Here is a 10,533-nt window from a genome sequence, read left to right as displayed (position 1 = left end):
TGTTAATTCTTTCACTCTCCCAAGCCTACACTTGTGTGCTCATCCAGAATCCCTCTCTTCCTATTTCAAGGAAGGAGAGGAAATGAGAAGGAAAAATACTGAATGGCCTCACAGAGATCTTTTTAGCTGGTGGCCTGAAATGAACTTTGAATCCATGCATTAAGCTTAGCTCTTAAGTAAAATGCTTAGAGAGACTGTAATTATAATACCAGGGCATGTGCTTATTTGAGGTCTTTAAATGACTGTCGCATTGTGAGATGTCATCATATTCGCTTCTAAGCATTTAATATAGGAGATGTACTCTGGGTGCTTGTCCTTCCAGAATAAAGCTAACCTGGGAGATTTATAAAGATACCTTTGGAAATATGACCAGGAGAGACGACGGTTTAATTTCTGATCAGTTTGACCCAAGTTTTTGACTAAACCAACTAGGTGTGGGTCCTTATTTGTACTCAGCCTTCAGGCAAGTTTTTCTGAGGAGTCAGACCAGAAAGGAATTCCTGGGGTCCAGAGGAGGTAGAGGTCAAATCCTGAACTAGAGAATCTGTTTCTTTTTGTTCCTCCTCAGTCTCTTTTTCCTTCATTCCAGGACAGACTGTTAGCCAGTTGATGGCTTTATGGGATAGACTGGAGCATCCCAGGGTCCTGGGCTGGAGGGGCCTCAGAAGGGGAGTCTTCTATCATCCCCAAGGTCAGATGGGGTGCTTTCGGATGCCTTCTTCTGACCTCTCTGTACTAGGGGGATACCCCCTTGCTGACACTCCCCCTAGACTTGAACTGGGTGGCAGGGGAGTCACCTGATCCACTTCTGCTGGTTCCTTGGAGGCTGGAGAAGGGGTGGGGGGACGTGTTGCTGGCACTGCACCCATTTCTAATCCTAGAGGGACAAACCTAAGAAAATCACTTGAGTATTTTTAACACGTCTTTGATTTTGCTCCTGAACCTCTTTAGGGTGGTGCTGAGGGCAGGCAAAGGAGCTACAGTACAGATGAGAAGTGGTTTTAAATAAACATGTGAGTGAGGAGGATATTGTTTGATTTCAAAAGGAGATTTAAACCCTCTGAAAGCCAAGTTTCCAACTTTGACCAGTGCAGTCCAGCCCCTCTTAGGAGTCTCTCAGTCTTCCCCAGACATCCTGGCCTATGGACCAGATCTCAGCCCCAGGAGGTGGAAGGGTCATTCCTGGGATGTGGAGCCTCCAGAGAAATGGTGGTCTCTCTGGCACGGGGGGAAGAGAATAAAGCAGATGGAGTGTAAAGTCGGGTGGGAATACAGGCCCTGTCGTTTATCTGGAGGAAAGGGCTGGAAGGGGGCTCTGGCTCAGGCTGCTCTCTGGAACCCAGATCCCCACTTTTCCCCGTCTCCCAGGTGCCAGCCTCCTTCCTGGACCGCAAAGGGAGCTCTGCGGAGTCCTACCCTCTCCCTCTTTGCCCCAAGAACCAGAGCTGACCAAAACATATCAGAACGATGGAATATCAAAGCAGAGGCGGGGCCGGCTGAGTCCTATCCGAATGGGACTTTTGGGGGGTGGGAGTTGGGTGAAGGGAAGAGAAGGTACTGGCAAAAAGTAGAGCTGGAAAGGATGAGCTGAATCAAATTCCTTGCTCTGTAATTTTTCTCAAGTAATGACCAGCACAAAATCCAATATGACCCAGCGAACTGCGCCAGCGTATTATAGCAACTGCCTGCTCGTGGGGGAGGTCCGAGAGGGGTGAACCGCAGGTCACGGCGTCTAAAAATTATTAAAATGTTCGAGAGGCCGGTGACGCGCCTTAAGCTGTTTAACAAAGACTGCCAAAGTATGAGATTAATACGAAAACTTGCGCTTCCAAAACAAAAACACCCCCCCCCAAAGTCTTGTTTTCGGCCACCAAGGGGGCCGGAGCTCCTCCGGCCGCCGCCGAGGTTCGGTTTTCCGGACGCACAATCGTGGACGAGGGCGAGCTCGTCGGTGGCTGCGCAGGCCGGCGGGCGGGTCGGCGGCGGCCGGGCGGGCGGGCGCGGGGAGCGGCCCGGTGAGTACTCCCGCCCGCGCCCCTCCGGGCCTCGTGCTCCTCCACGCCGCCGCCGCCGGGGGCTCGCCTCCCCGGGCCTGCGATTTCGCCCCCTCGCTCTGTCCCCCCCGCTCCTCGCCGACGACGAAAGGTAGCCGAGGCCGCGCGGGCTGGGCCAGCCCGGGACAGCGGAGGGGCTGAGCGGCGAAGGGTCACTCCAGCAACCTGTGGCTGCCGGTAGAAGGCGGCCGGGGGGCCAGCGAGCCACCGGGGAGCGCCGGGGAGGTGGTTCTGAATGCGCGGCGGAGCCTTGGCTCTTGCTAGTTTTTATTATTATGCTATTATTATGCGTATTGCTGTTCTTGGGGGTGGCGGGGAGAGGCAGCCTCAGGCTCTGGTGAACCCCATCGTGGGAGTCACTGATAAACCTAGTCTTCCACCCGTCGCGGCGGGACGAGCTGGCGTAGGGGGTGCGGAGCCTCGGTGGGATGGGCAGGTGGTGGCTCCCCGCGCTCGAAGGAGAAAATTCTCCTGCTCTGTCTCAAGAATCTAACATACCCAGCCCCCAACCCTCTCTCTTGGGGTGCTCCAGGGCACCAGGGTCGCCTCTCTTGTGAAGTGTGGGCAACAGAGAGGCACCCCAGTGGTCAGGCCAGTGGCTATCCCCCAAATCCGAAAAGCCAACGAGTCGGATGGGCTTTTTTTTGGGGGGGGGTGAGTTGAGAAGGACAGGAGGTATGAGATGGGGGAGAGGCCTGGCCAGTTGGAATGGGTCATGGTGCCCCTCACTAAAGTGGCCTTTGACAAGACCTGGAAAGGTCCCTGCTTGATGCTGGGGGAGCCAGTGGGGGGTCCTACCAACACATTTTGTCTGTGGGTCCAAGGGTAAGTGACAGTCTCCCTGGGTGCCCAAAGAGGGCTCTGAGATTATCTATTAGATCTCTCTTGGCAAAGACAACTACAATATTATAGAGTGTGTGTGTGTGTGTGTGTGATTTTTCAAATATATGTGAGTCTACCCTGGCTGGGAGAATGTTGGTGTTAGAAATCAGGCCTGGAAGCCAACACTGGCAATCAGCAATCTAGATTTGGGATAGAAAATCAGAGGGCCTCTGGACTTAACTGCTGGCAAGAGAAAGCTCTCCTCCTACCCACCTGCAAGGGTCCCAGGACTGGGGATGGGCAGAAACCTTTGGAGTGTGATGGTTGCAGGGCTGGTTTGCTGTATGTTTGTGTGTGTGTGTGTTGTTGTTGATGATATATTTGTTATGGAAACTGATATTATTCTGACAAGTTCACTCAGGATTGGAGTGTTGTTCCTCAGACCTAGAGAGAAGGGTGGTGGGGAGTCTGGATGGAGAAGAGGCTTCTGTGCACACTTCCCCTCCCCTTGTGAAGGCCTTCAACTTCCACAGTCCAGGACTCAGTTCCTTCCAGCTTATGCCCCATTCTCCCAGCTTAGTAAATTTGTAAATTAGTAAATCCTGAGGGTGGCCCCAGGAAGTTCCTTTGGAAACTCCAGATGCCCCAGGTTTTCCAGATCCCCATTTTGGTCCCACTGCCAGCGACCCTAGCAGGTGGCTGAATGAGCAAGTGGAGACTGAGAGAGCCTGCCTGCCTGAAGGTGGGGGAAATGGGGTTCGTCCTCACACTTTGGCTGTTATCCCCTTTTTCTGGCCCCAGGAGGTGTGGGAGGTTGGGAGGGGCCTGAACATCATCTGGCTGCATCTTTTATGGTTCCTCATCACCCTTCATTCGGAAATGAAACGCCTTTGATCTTTTTCTCAGGTTGTAAACGGAATTGCCTGTCATTAAATATCCGGGGCCCCATCTGCTTGGTCTCCCAGCATTTTTCTTTACAGCTGTTCCTCTCTCTTTTTACCATTGAATTTTTCCAAAAGGACTTTTATGACACCTCCTTCACACCCAGCCGCCTCTCGCTCTTCCCTGTGCTGAGAGGCGCCTTGGAAAATATCTAGATTTTCGTTTGATCGCCAACTAAAGGCTGCGAGGGGGCACGGAATTGCCGATTGGGGTTTTGTTTTTCTTTAAAAAAAAAAAAAAAGTCCTGGGGGGAGGGGAGTGGCGCGAGGGCACCCAGAAGGGCCTGATTCTGACTAGCAGCCTCGGGATGACCCTTCTCCTTTTGTGCTTAGCTAATGTTTACTCTCATAATTCATGCGCTGCCGCTGGAGAGTTGTGCTGCGGCCCCCGAGGTTCGTGTCCCTTTGCGGAACCGGCTGCTTCTGTTTCTAAGAGAAGAGAAAGAGAGTTGAAACCCTTGTAATCCCAAGAATGGACCCACAGCGCCTTTTCCTGTTCCCAGAGCGCAAACCTAGAACAAAACGAAATAAAACCAAAGCACTCAAACCACACCCCAAAGGAAGAACGCGAGGAAAGTAGGAGAACTGGAAAATTTCTGGGCCAAGAAGATCTATCTGTCTTCTGTATATACCCTGTAGATCCGAATTTGTGTAAGGAATTTTGTGGTCACAAATTCGTATCTAGGGGAATATGTAGTTGACATAAACACTCCGCTCATTTTTTTCCCTGAAGAAAAAAAAATTTTTTTTTTCTAAATGAGGACCATCCGGTGACTGTCCACTTGAAGACTCTTTTTTTTTTTCTTTCTTTCTTTCTTCCTCTTTCTTTTCCTCTTTTGACTGGCGAGAGATGGAGGAATCATCTACCTGAAATCTCCATGGGAGATGTGGTCCTTTTCCACTGCTCTCAAAAGGTTCATGTTGTTGCTGCTGTTTTTATTTTATCCTCTCCCTTCACTCCGCCTATTCGCTATTTGGGGCTCAGGGAGGCGTCACTGAAAATCCGGTGAAAATCACTGTTGTCTTCAGTGTGCGAAGGCAAAGGAAATTCGCTTTTCAAACGGAGCAGAGGTCGCCTTTCCGTTTGGGTTCAGAACGAGATGCCATGGAAATACGCAATTACCAAGGGGTGTTATTGTGTGGGGGTCATCCCTGGTTCCTATCCCCAGCATCACAAGGATGTGAGATTTCTGCTCGCTTCGGAGGCGGCCGCATTAACGGCAATTAGAACGTCTGCGGGCGGTGGTTAGCGTTGCTCCGGTGGTTCTGGAATTAACAAATTGCTATTCAACGTGCTCTCCAAAGTTGGAGGTTTTTTACTCCAGCGTTCACGTTCAGTGTGGGAAACCAAGTCGTTTCTGCCGGCTTGGGCCGCGTGGGGAAGGGGAGGAGTGGATAAGAGAGGGGAACAGACGGACTGACTGACACAGCCAAACTAATAGCGCAGCTAAATGCGATTTGGAAGGCGAGGTCTCCCCGAATTAGTGCATGAATTTCCTATCGATCCGCCCGCGGTTCCATTCATCTCTGACAAGTCCCTCCGTGCACCCGCCTGCTTGCTCCGACGCCTCTTCTCTCACTCCCTACCCCTCCCCATGCGGCTGCAGGGAAAAGCCCCAGGCTCAGTGCCTTTTCCCCGTGTGGGTTCCCCTCTCCAGGCGGAGCCCCTAGAACGCCCCTCACTTAAGTTCTCCGCACGGACACTGGGCGCAGGGGCTCCCTCCCGTCGTGAGGAGGGCCTGGCGGGGGGCTAAGGAAGGTAGGGAATGCCAGGCAGAGGTGAAGCAGGACAGGAGGGGTCACACCCGGAGCCCCAACTTTGGAGGGGAGCCAGGGATAGCGCTCTGCCCAGCGCCCCAATAGGCCCTCGGGTGGCAACCTGCTTGCTCCTTCTCCCTCTCTCTCCCTCCCTCTCCCCGATCCTGGAGAGGCGAGGCAAGGAGGCGGTCGCCCCGCAGGAGCCCTATGTAAATCCTGGTGCTGCCTGAGTGGGGAGGGGGGGGAGAGAGAAGAAGGGGAAATAAACCTCTTTGGCTGGAGTAGGGTCCGGGTGAGCAGATTTCCTTATCCGGGAATCGCAGGCGGGGCGGCCATTGGCTCCGAGGATCACGTGGGCCCCTAACTTTGTTCACTTGACAGTAAGTAGGAGGGCTTTCGGAAACAGGAAAACGAGTCAGGGGTCGGAATAAATTTTAGTATATTTTGTGGACAATTCCCAGAAATTAATGGCTATGAGTTCTTTTTTGATCAACTCAAACTATGTCGACCCCAAGTTCCCTCCGTGCGAGGAATATTCACAGAGCGATTACCTACCCAGCGACCACTCGCCGGGGTACTACGCCGGCGGCCAGAGGCGAGAGAGCAGCTTCCAGCCGGAGGCGGGCTTCGGGCGGCGCGCAGCGTGCACCGTGCAGCGCTACGCGGCCTGCCGGGACCCTGGGCCCCCGCCGCCCCCGCCACCGCCTCCGCCGCCCCCGCCACCGCCCGGGCTGTCCCCTCGGGCTCCCGCACCGCCGCCCTCCGGAGCCCTCCTCCCGGAGCCCGGCCAGCGCTGCGAGGCGGTCAGCAGCAGCCCCCCGCCGCCTCCCTGCGCCCAGAACCCCCTGCACCCCAGCCCGTCCCACTCCGCGTGCAAAGAGCCCGTCGTCTACCCCTGGATGCGCAAAGTTCACGTGAGCACGGGTGAGTGCGTGGGCACCCCTTCCCCCTCCCACCCCCGGCGCTTTACACCAAAGGGACCTCCTAGGCATGGGGGGGGGGAGGGAAGCTGGGGGAAGCCAATTGTCCCCGCTATAAACTCGCCATTGCCAGAGATTTACGGTCGCCTGTTTTCAGAGCCACATAATTACATCCCCCATAAATTTTTATGGCCTGGTGGGCCCCGCGCCTTTGAAGTCGGTTCCCCATCCTCTTTGCCATTCGCAAAGAGGCTTTTTCGCCAGGGAGATGCAGTCTCAGTGAAGTTGGAAATTGGGGAGGGGTGTAAGAAGTGGGGGAGGAGAAGGGGAGGAGGTAATCTGTATTTAAGCGGAGAGTAGAGTGAACTCCCAGTATTTATTTTTTCCTTCTTTTCTTCTAGTCTGCCTTCTTGGCTTGAGAAGTGGGCAAAAGTTTTTGCTGGGGGCAGGCACTGCTTGGAATCTGAGCAGAGAGGGTGGGAACTAACAGAAGAAAGGTTTAGTGAAGACCCCCTCCCTCTTTCACCCCTCACTCTCCCATCCCGGGCCCCAGGCCAAGTGGTGGGGGGGAGAGGAGCAATTAAAACCTTGTGACAATTCCTCCTCCTTGCTCCCTCCACCCCCCACCCCCAAACAACAACCCTCCAAAACTTAGAGGTTCTCTTGCTCTTCCTGGGGTGCCGCTTTCTCTTTCTTCCCCACCCCTCTGGAGGAAGAAGGGGTGGCGGGAGAGGGAGGGAGGGAGACACTGCGGTAGCTGGAAGAAAGGGCTTTCCCTCCTCCCTTTCGGGGCAATAAAACTTTCTCTTTCTCCCTCTCTCTGTGTGTGTCCAGTAAACCCCAATTACGCCGGCGGGGAGCCCAAGCGCTCTCGGACCGCCTACACTCGCCAGCAGGTCTTGGAGCTGGAGAAGGAATTTCACTACAACCGCTACCTGACGCGGCGCCGGAGGGTGGAGATCGCCCACGCGCTCTGCCTCTCGGAGCGCCAGATCAAGATTTGGTTCCAGAACCGGCGAATGAAGTGGAAAAAAGACCACAAGTTGCCCAACACCAAGATCCGCTCCGGAGGCCCCGCAAGCGCAGCCGGAGGGCCCCCTGGCCGGCCCAACGGAGGCCCCCCGCGCTCTAGTGTCCCCCCCCCCGCGCGCGGGGGCCGCGAACCTCGGGGCGGGGGTGGGTTGCGAGCGCGGGGGGCGGGGGGGGGGCTATGAGGGGGCGATGCGGGAGGGGACCCTGGGGCCTGGGCCCCGAAAAGCCTACCTGCCCTCCCCCCACTTTGTCTATTTACAAGAATAAATGCAGAGGAGGGGGGGAGGGGAAGCTTTATTTATAGAAATGACAATAGGGAGGCGGGCGAGGCCCCCCAGAAGCAAGGTTCAAGTCTCTTGCTTTCTTCCTTAAAAAAAAAAAAAGAAGAAGAAGAAAAAGAAGAAGAAGGAAGAAAGAAAAAGACAGAAAGAGAAATAGGAGGAGGCTGCACTCCTCATTTTCAGCTTTGGCGAAGATGGATCCACGTTTCATCTTTAATCACGCCAAGCCCAGGCCCATCTGTCTTGTTTACTCTGCCGAGGAGAGGACGGGCCTCGGTGGCGACCATTACCTCGACACCCGGCTAACAAATGAGGCCCGGCCCGGCCGCCGCCGCCTCTGCTGCTGCCGCTGCTGGAAGACAGCCTGGATTTTCTTTCTTTGTCCCCCATTCCTGACACCCAGCGAAAGCACCCTCTGACTGCCAGATAGCACAGTGTTTTGGCCACGGTAACAAACATACACACACGCGCGCACACACACACACACACACCCTCCCTCCCCCTCCGTGGGCGTTCACGGGACGCTGACCGCTCACCCCCTTCCACCTCTGGGGTGGGGGGGCTCCGGGAGGGGCGGCAGGAAGGGAACAAGTGGAGGTGGGGGCTGCCTGGGCCACGCGGGAGCAGGGCAGGGCAATTGAGTCCAAGAGAAAGAGAGAGACTTGGAGACCAGGAGGGTCTTCCTTTAGAAGGTCAAGCCTTTCCAGGTGGGCTGGGGGGGGGGTGGTTGTGTTCTGAGAGCCAGCACCACCCTCTCCCCCATCAGGAGTTGTACAGTGGAGGCCTTTTCTCCTAGACTGAAGTGAATGTGAAGCTAGGAAGTAAGATGTCCTGCCCTTCCCACCGGGAGATGAGGTTACAGAGACCTCTCCCATAGTTTACCGTTGTTGCATTGGTTATTATTATTATTAATTATTATTATTATTTTATGTCATGTGCGTCCTCTTTCCTATTCTCTTTCTGACATTCCAAACCAGGCCCCTTCCTAGTTCTGGGGCAACCTGAGGCTAGAACCCTTCGTTGGTGTGAAAATGTGTGTCCTGTACAGAGTGACAATAGAAATAAATGTTTGGTTTCTTGTGACCAGCACGGCGTGTTTTTGTTGAAACCTTGATATAAAGATGCAGACAAATGCCACCCAGTGTATATTTTAAGCACCCCAGTCCATTCAGCCTCACATTTATGTGGTCGAGGAATTTTTGCCTAAGGATCCGATGGGAATCTCTGTCTTAGAGGACTCCAAATTGTGGTAGCTGGTTTGTTTTCCTCTTGGGGTGGGTGTGTTTTGTTTGGGGCTTTTAATTTTTTTCCCTCTAGTCCAAAAATGGATTGAAAGGACTGGGAGGGCTGCCTCCAATCCCTAATGAGGGGGGGGAATGTTTCATTGTAGGACACAAGAGGCTTAAGTATGGCAAAGGCTTTCATATCATGATTTATTTGTCATAAGCAAATAAAATGCGGTTAAGCTGTCTCCTTCTAGACAGACGGCTCTTTGCTTATTAAAGTTCCGAGAGAGGATTCTGCGCGGCCGGCCTCTTTCCTCCGCGTAAGAAGGTATCGTTTTCCTCTGAGGTGTTTAAGGCTTTAATGAGTCTAATTTTTTGCACAGATGTTTCTGGGTGTTTGCAGGTTTTCAGAGTATTTTTATATTACAAAGGAGCTAGCCGGTGCCATAGCTCAAACTCTGACAAGCAAATAGATAATCAAGAAGACAAATGGCCTCTTTTGTGAAGCCCTGCTCCTGTATTAATTTTCATTTTCTTTCTCATAGAAAGTATCGAAAGTACGACTGGGGACCAAATAGCTTTCTGTCTCTTGAGGTCCCAGTCACCCCTAGAATGGAGCGGGGGCTGGAGGAGGGGTGCAGGTGACCCTTATTAGAAGCTCTGTCAGGCTTGGGCCACTTTGGGGGCCCACACCCAAGAGAAGTTCTAAGGTCTGGGGGGCTCCAGCCTCAGGGCTCTGGTCCCGGGTAGAGCCATCTCACCTCCGCCAAGCTCCAGGCTCTAGGAGAGCATATGCAATTAAAAGTTGTTTTTCTGTTTTTCGGACCCATCTCCCTACAGAAAATAATAATAAAAAAATAGCCAATTCCACCAGTTCGTTTTACTGTTATTTCTTTTGCATTCCTTCGGTTTGCAGGCCCCTGGGGGCATTTGGGACTGGGCAGGGAGAGATGGGTTCGGGGTCCATCACAGAAAAGGGTGTTTGAACGGGCCCGGTTCAATGCTGCAGGCAAATCTCCCAGACCTGGAGGTTGAGAGCAGCAGCGAGCTTTGTTTTCACTGGAATCGCGGTGTGATGTTTAGCTGCCAGGGGATGCTGTGGCCCTTCCCTTCTGGAGGGGGAAAATAGTTCTTAAAAAGCATATGCCCCCCCCAGGAATGTCTCTATAGAACCAAATCAAAGCTGCTCTTAGGAAGGTATGAATAGAATTAAAAAAAAGATTTCTATGGAGCTTAAAGTTCACAGCCATTCTGTGTAGACAAGAGCTAAGAAAAATGTGAGAATTATACAGAAAACCATTAATCACTTCTTTTCTTTAAATACGTATCCTCTCTCCTTTGTTATTATTCAACAGCAAATCTCCGCAGACCGGCTGTTGGGGGAAAAAAGTGTTAGCCGCCACTCCCGGATCTGCGAGGGGGAAAAAATTTGGAACCATAAAGTTGAAAACTTTTTTCTCTCAGTTTGGAAGAAGGCATCCGTCATGAATGGGATCCTC

The 10,533-nt window shown here is 53.1% G+C and overlaps 1 non-coding gene across 1 annotated transcript; it reads left to right on the top strand.

Annotated features, from left to right (window-relative positions):
• Positions 4,439-4,518, top strand: MIR10A (microRNA 10a). Its single transcript, NR_038531.1, has one exon. It is a non-coding gene; the product is annotated as a microRNA 10a (primary transcript).

This window comes from Sus scrofa, chromosome 12 (genome assembly GCF_000003025.6).
Source record: "Sus scrofa isolate TJ Tabasco breed Duroc chromosome 12, Sscrofa11.1, whole genome shotgun sequence".
NCBI lineage: Eukaryota > Metazoa > Chordata > Mammalia > Artiodactyla > Suidae > Sus > Sus scrofa.
This window is presented reverse-complemented; position numbering and strand designations above follow the sequence as displayed.